The 13,671-nt window shown below is 41.3% G+C and overlaps 1 long non-coding RNA gene across 1 annotated transcript in view; it reads right to left on the bottom strand.

The window, feature by feature from the left end:
- LOC116763637 overlaps positions 1-4,906 on the bottom strand; it is a 31,121-nt gene extending 26,215 nt beyond the window's left edge. The window contains exons 1-2 of the long non-coding RNA XR_004352581.1: positions 4,750-4,906; positions 1,812-1,959 (exon numbers count right to left, since the gene is read on the bottom strand). This is a non-coding gene — a long non-coding RNA (uncharacterized LOC116763637). The remainder of the gene's footprint in view (positions 1-1,811; positions 1,960-4,749) is intronic.
- Between the last annotated feature and the right edge of the window lie 8,765 nt (positions 4,907-13,671).

The following is a 13,671-nucleotide window of genomic DNA, read 5'->3' as shown; positions in this document are numbered from 1 at the left end:
TTCCGCAAAAAAAAAAAAAAAAAAAAAGGAAGAAAAAAAAAAGAAATGACACCTCCCATTAACAATTAGCCAGCTGACTGTCAGCCCTTTTTGGCCTTCAAGTAGAAAACCACTGAAGGATCATTTTCTCTATGAGCCACGCATTGCAGGTCAGCAAGCATGATCTCACTGACTCCTTACCAACAATTTGGACTCATTTGTAAAGGGAAATTTCTTCCATTTTGCAGAAGAAACTAAAGTTCAGTGAGACTAGGCAGTTTACTCAGGATCACATAAACATTAAATGGCAGAAGCAGGACTCACAGTCAGGAATTCTTATTGCAAACCAAGATCTCTTTACGGCACAAAAGTCGTTTTTCTCAAGACAACTTACATCTAAACAACTCAACTGCTACAGATTTTTGGAAAAGATATTGGCCCTCTGAGCATTCTCTCAGATATTTAAATTATTGAAAGAAAAGGGTAGAAAATATCAAATGAAGAAACAGACCAGATTTCTTGGCATAAGCTCAATGGTACAGTTACATTAATAAAAACTAGTATTTGACAATTTAGTATTTTGCAAACATACGTACCCTGGATATAAATGTAGCAAAAAATTACCCCCTCCCCTCCCCTTCACCACCAAATCTGATGATAGCAAGTGTCCAGGGCAACCCTTCACTAGCAGGCAACCTGTTCAGTCACACAGGGCCCTGTGCTCAGAAGTTTCATGGTTTAAAGCTCTGCTGTTGCCACCTTGAAATTCTTAATCATTTTTGAACAGGAGGTCCTGCTTTTTTATTTTGCACCAGGTACTGCAAATTATGTAGCTGGACTTGTCAGCATCCAAATAATTTTAATCCTTATCTGACCTACTTAGAAGAGCTGTTATGAACATTGAATGGAAGTAATGTTATAAAATTCTTTACCGTTTATAAAGTATTTTAACATAAAAATTATTCTTCTTCAGTTAACAGATTTGTGATTATTTAGATTCACTGCCAGGCAGCTCCTTGAGGAACATATTGCCCACCTAGACTCAGGTCTCCTGGTGCTCAGGGAGGGATTCTTCTTGAAGCTTCTACTGCTGCCTTTGCAGCCTTCAGCAATACATTCCAGTGATGCCTCCCCAGCAGGGCCTCGTTTGCACCCTAAACCGTGTGAAGAACCCCTCACCCACTCTCACTGCCACTTTCTCTCTGTCATGTCACTCTGTTCACGCTCCTCATAGCACTGTCACCTCTGTCTGTAATTATTTCTGTCTCGTTTGTTCATTGTCTGTCACCTTCGCCGGAATGTAAACTCTACAAGGGCAAGAGCTTCTCCGTTTTCATCAGTGTGTATTTCCAGCACATGGAAGGCACTCAATAAGTCATTTCTTGAATGAATGAATGAATGAATGAATATTCTTTTCCAGTAGACCTGAGAAGGTTGCTTTCTGCACTGACTCTAAAGCACTGTGATGTCCTTTGGTCCCATGGTCAACGGGTAGATTCTGTTGGAATGTATTGCTTTACAAATGTTTAACTATCAGCTTATTTATCTACCTACTCTGAAAATGAGATTCTAAACGATAATAAAAAATGGCTTTGGAATGTGCCCTAAGCCTACAGTGCACATGGTACAGAATGTTCTCAGAAGCAACAGGACTCATGAATAATGAGGCAGCCACTTCCCTGACTTTATGGCCTTGCCTGCCTGCTGTTCTCGCCCAGTAACCTTTGCCTATATCCTAAATCTCGGCTGCCACATGTGCTCCACAGTTTCTACCCAGCTCCATGCTTAGAGCCCTGCTATTTTATGGAAAGAATGTAATTAACACCACCTACCGCAAACTTTGCTCCCGGCAGAGCCCCTGACCAAAGCAGCATTATTCCGTTCAGGCTGTGAATGCTAGACTGCTCCAGACGGCAAAGCTGAATCAACAGACCCTGGCAGGAAGGCTGGGTTTATTTCACAGCAGGTAGGAATGTGTAGCTGCAGCACAAACAGAAAATTTCTTTGACCTTCCCTGAGTTATGTGAGCATTTGCCATGCTTAATAAAATCAGGATCTATTAGCCTATTTGCTCCACACACAGAATTTTTGACCGGCAAATTTACATGTAGCTTTACCCATATGAATCAGTGTCATTCATACACACACACACATTCTCTCAATACATACTCATTATAAAAAGTTCAAATAATGTAAAAGTGTATAGAATAATATCTAGGGTCCTTTATCCCATCCCACTCCCCTCCCTCAGAGGTATATTTTGAACATTTTGAAGTATAATGTTTCTCCGTTAACATTTTAGAATATATTGTTCTGACACTCTTTCTGCCTTTAAAAACATTTATTTAAAAACAATTATAAAAAGCACTTATAAAAACCTTTATTGACTTTAAAATGTATATGTGCTCACATATTAACATTTCTGAAACTGAGCTGGCTTACATTTGATAGCTTCTTAGATTTAACGAAACACACAGTTTTTCAGTTTTCAATTAAATGGTTCATGTTCGATGTATTGTTTTGAAACTTATTTTTCAAGAGAACCTAAATAATTTCTTGACACAATATTTACCACTCTTACTGCATTTATATCCATATCACTGTTCGCCATTTTCAAACTGTAAAGTATATGGTTATAACCCTCGTGTCTTCAAATGGCTTCTAAATTTCCTCCTGACCCCTCACACAGTGCCGTAAGCATAAGGGTCCAAGTCCTTTACAAAATTTATTTGGGGATGAGATAAAGAATTTGGATCATACTCTTGGGAGCACCCTTGTAACCTAGCTAATATGCGTACAAAATCTTTCCTCGGGCTTCCCTGGTGGTGCAGTGGTTGAGAGTCCGCCTGCCGATGCAGGGGACACGGGTTCATGCCCCGGTCCGGGAAGATCCCACATGCCGCGGAGCGGCTAGGCCCGTGAGCCATGGCCGCTGAGGCTGCGCGTCCGGAGCCTGTGCTCCGCAACGGGAGAGGCCACAGCAGTGAGAGGCCCGCGTACCGCTAAAAAAAAAAAAAAAAAAAATCTTCCCTCATGCTGAGGTCAATCGGTGTGTCATTTGACTTACACACTGGTTTACTTATATTTTCTTTAAGCTGTGTATTTGGGAATGGTCCACCATGTCACACGTACATAACCTATCTGAGAATTGTGGGTTTTGCAACATCTCACCATTTTCTCATGATAGGAAATGGGGAAGTAAGGCATTTGCTAACTCCACTTCTGCTTTTGTCCACAATTGCTAGCAAGTAACATTTTCCTTCCCATCCCATCCCCCAAGTCATGAGCAGCCTTAGGCTCTCTGGAGCTGGCCCAGGGGCTGAGCAGGGCTGGGGTGAACTCACGGAGACCACAGTCACGTTGAGTAAGAGTGTAGAGAATGGGAGGACGTTGTCGTGCACTTGGACTGGCTCCAGCTCAGAATCAGCCTCCGAGAAGCAGGTTAGCTCTGGTCCTCTCAAGAGGGAGGTCCCAAAGGTTCAGATGAGGTTGGAACTCCTCAGGGACTCCTCGGTGCAGCATGGAACTAGATGCCTGGGGCCTGCCCTACATCTTGGTACTCTTAGGACTGAAGCCTAGACTTATTCCACCTCTGACACAGGAGGAGAATTGAGTGAGTGCCGAATGTTGCCCAGAATATGGAGTTCTGCAGCTGAAAGCTGATCCCTCAGCAAAAACAGCATCTCACCCTTTTGACACAGTAAGGCATTTACAATAGCCGCAGAGTAACTACTCTAATGGTCCAAAAGGACAAATGGGAACTTGGATTTTGAACCTGTGAGACCAGTCAGCATTCTCTCCATTTACCTTCATAGGAAGGAGGCCCTGCAGTGGCTTTTGACCCGATGGCCTGATCTCCAACTGTCATATAGCCGATCAGAACCATGAATCTGCCACAAATACCCTAGGTGCCATCTACCTCCAAAGAGACCCCAACTTGATTCACCCCTCACCATCCCTCTGCTACCCCCCAAATCCAAGCTGTCATCATCTCTCACCTAGGTTATTGCAAGAGTCTCCCGAAAGCTTCCTTGTTTCTGCTATTATTTTCCACCAATCTATCTCCATATATAAACCAGTGTAATCTTTGAAAACATCAATTTCCTACATCACCTCCACCATACTCCATTGAAGAGCCTGTGCTCTTCTACTGCACTTAGAATAAAACCTAAAGTCCTCGACCTGAACAAGTCTCCATGCACTGACTTCCCCAGCATCTCCTCTTACACGTGATATTCCAGACACCAAACTAGAACACGCAGAGTTCTTTCCTGTTGCAGTAGCTGTTGCCTCTGCCTAGAAAACATTCACTGCTCTTCTGAGCATAACCTACTCCCTCTCATCTCAAACTCTCCACTATAACCTCACCTGCTCAGCACAGCCGTCCCTGGGCACCTGCCTCAAGCCCCCTCTCCCCTCTCCCATGGGGTGCCATATCACCCCATTAATTTTCTCCTTTAAGGCCTCTTATTATGCTCTGTAATTATCCTATATGTTTACTTCTGTCTTCCTATATGAAAATTTAAACTTCTGAGAATGAGGAATGTTGTTAGTTTCTCCTTCACTTCCCCTTTTTCTAATCTAGAATATTTCCTGAACAATTCTGAAAATTAATTAAAATTCATCGGGAAGTGCTGCATACCATTCAAACCCACCAGCCCAGGGTTGCCTGTGTCAGGATGTGGGGAAAGGTTGAGTGAAAACAGGATAAAGCAGCTGATCACAACCCAGGTGCCCATCAGCGTCACAAATCTGCAAGTACCCTCTGACCTGCCAAATCACAGTCTTCAGGGGCAGAGTGTGAACATCCTTGATTAGGAAGTCCCATGGGTAATTCTGCTGCATCTTTGTCTCAGCATGATCAGAACTTTGCCTCTGGAGTCACCAGGGCTCACAGTGGACTGTCACGGGGTTGATAACACGTGGTCAGAGCAATGCTTCAACCATCCTGCCTTAGGAGAAACAGTGAACATAGAGGTGCCCTGACGGGTGAGGGCAGAGCTCTCAGAAGTGGTGTTTCGCCACAACTCAACCTTCCAGGGAAGCGTATGAGGCAACTCAGATCAAAGGGCTTTTGCAGGAGGTGTATGTGAGCAGTATAGGTGTGTGTGTTTAAAATAGCTTTTTTTACAAAAGTAAAATATTGTAGAAAATTTGGAAAATACAGAAAAAATATAAAGGAAACATTTTAGTACCAAAAAAGAAAATCACCATAGCCACTAATACTTATACTGAGTGCTTACAATCTGTCAGGCATTTTCCTATATGCTTCACAGGTATTTATTTATTTAACTCTCACAACAAACCAATGAGGTGTTTTCCTCACCCATTTTACAGATGAGAAAACTGAGGCACAGGGAGGTTAGAAAATTGGCCCCAAAACATACAATCCTAGGATTTTAATTTAGCGATTTTCCTCCAGAACTCACCTTCTTAACTACTCTGCAATAAATCTCTGTGTGATTGTGTATATTTATATTTGTACAAACATACACACACATTTATATATGTAATGGGGCAAAAAAAATGGTTTAAATAGTAACAGCCTTTCCTCATCTTTCTATAGAGGGAGAAAGCTCATTTTTAGTTACCTGCCAGATCTCTGAAAAATAAATACAATTTTTTAGACTCACTTCTTCCAGTTAAGGTAGTGATGATCTTCCTGTTGCCAGAAGCTGCATTTGCTTACTTGTTAAATCATGATTAGGTGTGTAATTTTATCAAATGTTTGTTCTACGACTGTAAAAGTAACCATGTTCCTCTCTCCCCTCCCACACCCCCTTAACCTGCTAACTAAGTTGGCTCCAGATTTGTTAGCTTGGCTGTGATTTTTTTCTAATCGATGGCTAAATTTTGGTTGCTGGTATTTTGTTTCAGAATATTGCTTATATGTTTAATAGTTTCTTTTAATAAGTTTCTTTTCTCATACCATTCTTGTCTGGTTTTGGTATCAAGGTTGTAATGGACTTAAAAAATGAGTTGAGGAGTGCTTCATCTTTTTCTCTTCTCTGAGTTTACGTTTGGAATTACTAACACCTTGAACTCATCAATGAAAATACTCTGGGCCTAGGATTTTGCTCACAGAAAGATTTTAAATGTTTATTCAATTCCTTTCATGGTGATAGCACATGTCAGGTTTTATTTTATTTGACTCAGTTCTGATCATTTTTATTTTCCTAGGAACACATATATTTCTTATAAGTTTTTAAATTTGGGGGCATAAACTTGTCTTCTCTCACTTATCTAATCGTGTAATGTTACGTGTATAGTAACGTTCTTTTCTCTTTTTTTTCCTTGACAAAGCCTGACAGTAGTTGCCATTTTTATTACTCTTTTAAAAGCAGACTTTTTTGATATTCTCATTTGTATCTTTGATTTCTGTTTCATTTATTTCTGTCTCTTCAACTTTCTTTGGGTTATTAAGTGAGTTTGTTCTTCCCTCTGATTTCTTAAATTGGATGCTTAGCTCAATTTTTTTTTTTTTTTTTTTGCATTTCTTCTTTGTTAAAATAAGCATTTAGGGCTACAAATTTATCTCTCAGCACAATCTTACTACATCCCACAAGTTTTGACATATAGTATTTTATTTATTATTCATTTCTAAAATTGCCTAATTTCTATTAATTAATTCTTCCTTGACTGGTTTAGAAGTGTGTTTTAAACCTTCTGAGTGTATAGAACATTTTCAGTGATCTTTTTATTGCATTATAGTAAGAAAATGTGATAGGTATATTACCAATGTTTCCAAAAAAATTGAGATCTTTAAGGCCAAATGTATCCAGTTGACTTCCAAAAATGTCCCATGTGTGTTTAAAAACTGTAAGTTTCATGCCAATAACCCCACAAAAGTCAACTTCTATACCCCTGTACATGTTTTACTGGCCTTCAAGGAATTCCCATATTTTCTTACCAGTAAAAATTGCATTAAAGTAACATTTAAAAAATATACTTTATCCAAAAATTTAACATATGCTGGACTAAGAAGGAATCTTGTTTTTGAAAATGGAAAATTTTTATAAATTTAAGATGAATTATTTTCTCTCTCCATCCCTCAATTTGACCTTGATTGTAGCACGGATTATGTTGTGTTATGATAAGATGTCTCCCTATTTTGATGTTAACAGCTTGGGGAAAATGCCTAGGTCATACTCACTTTGTAAGCCCTCACTTGCCTGAAACATAGTGTCTTATTAATAGATTTCTCTTAAATCCATGAAATGTATTAATAGTAACCTTCCCTGCCAAATGGGTACATACTACTGCTCTCCTTATTACAGAGATGATTTAGTTCCCCTGAAACTGACTTCTCTTTCAGCCTCGCTAAACATGGTGTAACTGGGTGCACACTCCATAGAACCGAAATCCAAAAACCCTGAATACTTGTCCCCATTAATTCAATATGTAATGAACTCTTAATCTATGTGTAGTGCTGTGTTCTCAGTCAGCCACTGATATGCTGTTTGCCATTTTATCTTCTTGTTGGAGTTTTCATTACTCTTGTTTCACCAATAATACAGGAATGTTGAAGGGTGAGAGTGGTCTAAATCAGAGCTAAGGATCCATAACCCAACAGCCAGGAGAAATATGGGGTATTTTTTTACAGCAAACTGTGTTACACTTTAAAATTTTATTAAACAATTATAAGAGCCTATGAACCTAGTAATGAAAGCCATGAAATAGAACATTCATGTCTATCATAAGAGAGGATTCAGTAAATGAATAAAATACTCGTGTTTAATAACTTGCCTTGCACGCTCCAGTATAGATGAACTAGAATTATATAGGGAGAGAGATTAGATTGATAGGTATTTTTAAAGTGTCAGCTTTTCAGTTGGTTTCAGACTAGGATTTAAAAATTAGTGTTTGAGAAGATTAAAAAGTTCTTATTTAGGGTAACTGAGACGAAGTGATTTATACCAAGAAAGAGAGAGAGAAAGAGTGAGAGAAACAGAGAGAGAGACAGAGAGAGAGAGGGAGAGACAGAGACAGAGAGAGAACCATAAGCTTGCATCTCATCAGAAAGCTACATTAGGGGCTTCCCTGGTGGCGCAGTGGTTGAGAGTTCGCCTGCCGATGCAGGGGACACGGGTTTGTGCCCCGGTCTGGGAAGATCCCACATGCCACGGAGCAGCTGGGCCCGTGAGCCATGGCCGCTGGAGCGTCTGGAGCCTGTGCTCCGCAACGGGAGAGGCCACAACAGTGAGAGGCCCGCGTACCGCAAAAAAAAAAAGAAAGAAAGAAAGCTACATTAATCTCATGTTCATAAACTATATAAAATGAACATCCCCAAAAGTAACCTCAAAAGTTGGGGAGGGAGAACCAATGTGTTTAATTTATGTTGGATGAATGAATTTGTATTTTTTTTTCTCTGTAGATATTCACAGAAGTATTATCGTATTAATTTTCCAGCAATTTTTATTCCATTTTACAACAGAGACGCTGCTTTCTGCCCACGATTTTAATGCCAAGACAGCTGAAAAGGACTTTGGATTGTACCTTTTTGTATTAGTCTTGATTTTTCTTTAAATTCTATTTTCAGGCTGACTTCACATGATGAGAATAGCATGAAATATATGGGTTTAGTTTACATATCTTATAGGAAATTGTAGTCGGACAATTCTGGAGGGAGGGGGAATTCACCTTCCTTGAATTCCAAAAAACTTGATCACGGTAGGAAAGCCGTTTGACAGTTTTTCTTCTAAGCACAAGTGCACGTTAAACTAGATTTCCAAATATATCCATTAAAAGGAAAAAAATTCTACCTCCCACAAAGAGTTTGCCTCGTCCTCTGGCCCTGGCTGACGGCAGGCGTTATTCATCCTTTCTAAATTAGCCAGTGCTCACATCTCCTCCATCTGCGTGGGTAGTGGTGGACTCAAGTGCTTGTTATCACTGCTTCTGATCATTGGATGGACAAACCTGAGTTTGTGTTTTCCTGACACTGTCCTTACTTCTTCCTGCCCATTTAATCTCGCAGGCTCAACAGAGCCCAGGGAATGATCACCCCAGGCTGTAAGAGGGCTGCACCCCTGGGAAGCAGAGGTTTTGATCAGAGTGCCTCTCCATGATCTTCTGAACTCATCTGAGGAGATTTCTTACTTTACTCCAAAAGAAGGTTTCTTTTGTTCTTCTTTATTTTGTAAATTTTTTAGCCATGCAGGATCTTAGTTCCCTGACCAGGGATCACCAGAGATGGAACCCACGCCCCCTGCTGGGGAGGCACAGAGTCTTAACCACTGGACCACCAGGGAAGTCCCCAAAAGAAGGTTTTCATTGTCATAGGTTATCCATAGCAACTAATTACACCGCGATAGCTGCTATTATTATTACTATACATTTAGAAAAGTCAAGACACACATGATAAATTAAAAATGCATCCTCGGGGCTTCCCTGGTGGCGCAGTGGTTGAGAGTCCGCCTGCCGATGCAGGGGACACGGGTTCGTGCCCCGGTCTGGGAGGATCCCACATGCCGCGGAGCGGCTGGGCCCGTGAGCCATGGCCGCTGAGCCTGCGCGTCCGGAGCCTGTCCTCCGCAACGGGAGAGGCCACAACAGTGAGAGGCCCGCGTAACGCATAAAAAAAAAAAAAAAAAAAAAAAAAAAAAAAAAAAAAAAAAAAAAAAAAAAAAAATGCATCCTCGAACTTGATTCCCTTTCCACTGCACCTGTTATTCTTTGTTATGCAAAACGTTATTAGTGCACATAGGCAATCATCAAAATATTTACACAGGGCAATGAAAACATGCTTAGAATGTAGTAGTCTGCAAAACCCTGATTGCCTGATAACAGTTATTCCGGACTGCTACAATACATTACTTCAATCTCTAGACCACCCAGATAGAATGCTGAGGGATATTCCTTTAAATGATTAAAAATAACTAGAGTTACAAGCACAAAGATCTTAAAAACAACAAGTCATCATTGCCAGGCTCTCTGACCTGACTCAGAAACACGTTATGTTTTCATAGTGGGCTTAAATAAAAGGTCTTAACTTGATGGTGGTTTTAAAATATAACACATTTAATTTGATGAAACCCATCTATTGGGTTGGTAGTGTTTTCATTAGATGTTTATTGTTTAATATATATATATATATATATATATATATATATAGTTCTTCAATGATATAAGAAGGAAAATAAAACATGCTAGAAGGTAAATGTCATGGGCAGTGTTATACAGCATAAGGAATATCATCAATAATACTGGAATAATTTTGATGGGGACAGATGGTTATTAGACATTGTAGAGATCATTTTTTTGTGTATGCAACGTCAAATCACTTGTGGTACACGTGTAAATAACATAATATTGTATGTTAACTATAATATAGTTCAATAAAAAATAAAATTGTGTAAAAATTTTTTTAAATTAATAAAGAAAAACATGCAATGCCTGTCTTCCCACGTTCCACTTCCACAGTTACTCATCCGTACACACATGCACATACCACACTGCCACACCTTGTAGACATATACATGTCTGTGTATGTGTACTAACATACAGTATATACGTAGATCGAGTTATTTGTTTTTACCAAGGTAAAATTATGATTTGCATATCATTCTGTAGTTACTCCCACTCCCTACAACATGGACATTTTTCTAAGTCAATACCTCAAACTTCTTCAGTTTTTAAATACTGAATAACATTGGATTGAATGAATACACCATTGTTTAACTATTTAAAACATTTTATTTCCAATTTTTCCTATTGCAAACAACACTGCAATGAGCCAACTCATTTTTTACAGTGAATATACTTAGCTTAGGGGTACCCATATTCTTCGACTTTTCCTGTCCTAGATGGCAAATGTGAGTTTTTCAAGATCCCAGAGTTACTGTATTGATGCAAAGTGCTGGAAACCACTCTTTGAACTGCCACTGATGCAGTCAGGTCACAAATCAAACCAGGTTATTATTAGAAATCATACCTTCAGCTACTACTATCTCCCCTACACGAACACAGGAAGTCTATATTCTGTGTGTTAAGCTTGTCCCTCTCAAAATTGTTATCACTTGTTTCCACTGTATGATAAAATATTTTCTCTTGCAAGGGAAATCAAAACAAAAGCTTTAAATCAAATAAAAGAATTGCTACATTCATTCCCTCATTAGATCTGTATTCAGGGTGTGGTGTAAGATCAGGAAATCAAGAACCCACCCAGCTAAGGTTACTGAATGATGGATTGGTTGGAAATTTCCAACAATGTAATGAATTTAGTCTAACAGTTTGAATGGTCCGCTTACAGACTGTAGTCAGGAAACATATATACAATGTAAACCGCCCAGCTCCTTAGAGAGAAATTAACAGTGTTGGTAAAGACAAGTACTATTAAAATCACAGCACTTCTTCATTCCACCATTTCTGGTTTACAAAGGGAACAGTAGATCCCTAAAAGTGAAGGGGTTGGGAGAAACTTGATAAAAATATTTTTCATTTCTAATTCTATAGTCCATAAGTTTATTCCTAAGCAAGTACCACATAACTTTTACAAGCAGAGAAACCGAGATTGTGGTCTAATGGAATGAATCATTTGTCCAGTTAGAGTCGCCCATCTCAGGTTCCCAGGTCTGTGCTCAATACCCAGTCATTGCCACTTCTCCTGCCGTGAACAACATCACTAGGATAACGCATCCTTTCACAGCCATCACCCAAATCCAGTGCTGTCCCTTGCAGTCCTCAGAATGTGTTATTGTCCATATAGCAGGCTGGCTTTTATCTTGCTGAATGAGAGATATCCTATATACCCTCTAGCATTTTTTTTTCTACATCTTTTCTGCTGCGAAATTGAAAGATTTTCCTGAAATGATATCCTGCTGATACAACCTTGATATATCCTGGGATATAACTGGTGGAGGGTAGGGATTGTGCTCCATGTACATTTTTAGTGATTAACTCATGAACGTTAAGACCATTAAACGAGGAGGAAGAACATTTTGCCGTTCCTTGCTTATTGCGTTAAGTGTACTTACAGGCACCTTGGCCATCAGGACGATGTGAGGAGTTCATGAGCCACTTAGGAAAGGGAAGGGCTCGGTATCTTCTCTCCGACCATCTCCCTCCTCTCTGACCTTCAGTTCCTGCTTTTATTCAGACACTAGCTTTCTCTCGTTCAGACAACTGCAGCTGCTCCCCGAACTTCCCATCACGGTTCCTCCAGTGCCATCCTGCTGCCAGAATGATCTACCGGAATGATTTCTCCAGAACGAAACCCTGACCACGTGACTCCCTCGCTGAATTCCTTTTCTGTGGTCCCTCTGCACACTGGGAAACCTGGTGCTCCTTAAGGGGACACTCAGGCCCTTTCTCACCTGGCCCTGACACCCCTCCAGCCTCGTTATGCTAAGTGCTTGCAGTTCTGTCGACACACCAAGCTGTTCTTCCTGCCTCCAGGCCAACCCCCCGGGCCACCACCATCATCACCTTGTCACACCCTACACCCGATACCCAAGCCACCTGATGGACTCGAGGATAATGTTTTGCCTTCCTGTCACACAGCTCCCACCCCAGGTGGAATGACACTCCCAACTTTGCATCCCCTGGGTACTCCCGTCGTGCACCTGTAATGTCCGTCTGTCCTGCTCAAAGGCACAGACTGAGTCTTGTTCACTCAGTGTGCACGGTCCCCAGCCCTGTGCCGGGAGCGTGGCGTGCACTGCTGGAGTGATTCCACGCTTCAGTGCCTGGCGGAGCTAGGATAGGAGCGCGGTCTCTTCCTTTTCTGGCATTCTCCCAGCCTCTGTCTTTGCCTCTGTTGCTGTTGGGGTGTCTGTGGTGGCGCTACAGATGCCCCAGCACTGCTGTCTGCACTGCCCCACTCGGCTGTACCAACGCGCTTGAGCTTGTGCTGTTCTTCTTAATCCTCTGGCATAGAGCTTCTCAACCTTGGACCCCTTAGCTCTGTTTGAATCACTTGCATTGCTTTTACAAAATACAGATGTCCAGGCCCCACCCCAGACCAGTTCATCAGAACTCTTGGGGGTAGAACTCAGGCATCAGCGTGCAGGGTTTGAAGCTCCCCACGGGATGCTAGTGCAGCCTGGATTGACTGCACTGTGGGCTTTACCTGCTTTACTTAATGGCTCCAGGGAGCTATCATTTGCGGGGAGGGGGCGAAGAATCAGGATGACCCGTAGCACTACCCATGTGAGGAAGTGAAACACCAAAGCACTCCACAGTGAGTTCTGAGCAGACTCCAGAGAAAGTTTGGCTCAGAAGGTTTCCCGCCTCTGGGCTCCACTCAAAAGGGATGACCAGTGCGATCTCCAGATGGGGATTGCTTTTGTCACAGCTTATAGCACATACTCTTGAGGCCTGGCTACGGTGTGCAGATTTGAAAATATCCCCACACTTCAAATCACTGTTGACCCTCTTCTAAAGAGAGTAGCTGAATTCCCCAGACATTACTTCTTAAAGACTCTTCAGCATATGAGATGTGTTTGTTTGTTTACCATATAGCATTGCATCCAGCCATTTCACAAACTAGAATTTATGGGACAATTCCCAGCAGCCCCGCTCGACACAACAATGAAAGAGTTAGTATTAGGAACACTAACACCTTGGCTGCCCTCCTCCTTACCTGTTTCTACCTCTCCACTCCCACCTCCACCTCCATCCACAGCCTCGGCCTGTGCAATCCATTCTGGGGCCGTGGCCATTGCAGGGTCCACCTGCTGACGGCGGCATCTG

Source organism: Phocoena sinus, chromosome 12, assembly GCF_008692025.1.
Source record: "Phocoena sinus isolate mPhoSin1 chromosome 12, mPhoSin1.pri, whole genome shotgun sequence".
Classification (NCBI taxonomy): Eukaryota; Metazoa; Chordata; class Mammalia; order Artiodactyla; family Phocoenidae; genus Phocoena; species Phocoena sinus.
This window is presented reverse-complemented; position numbering and strand designations above follow the sequence as displayed.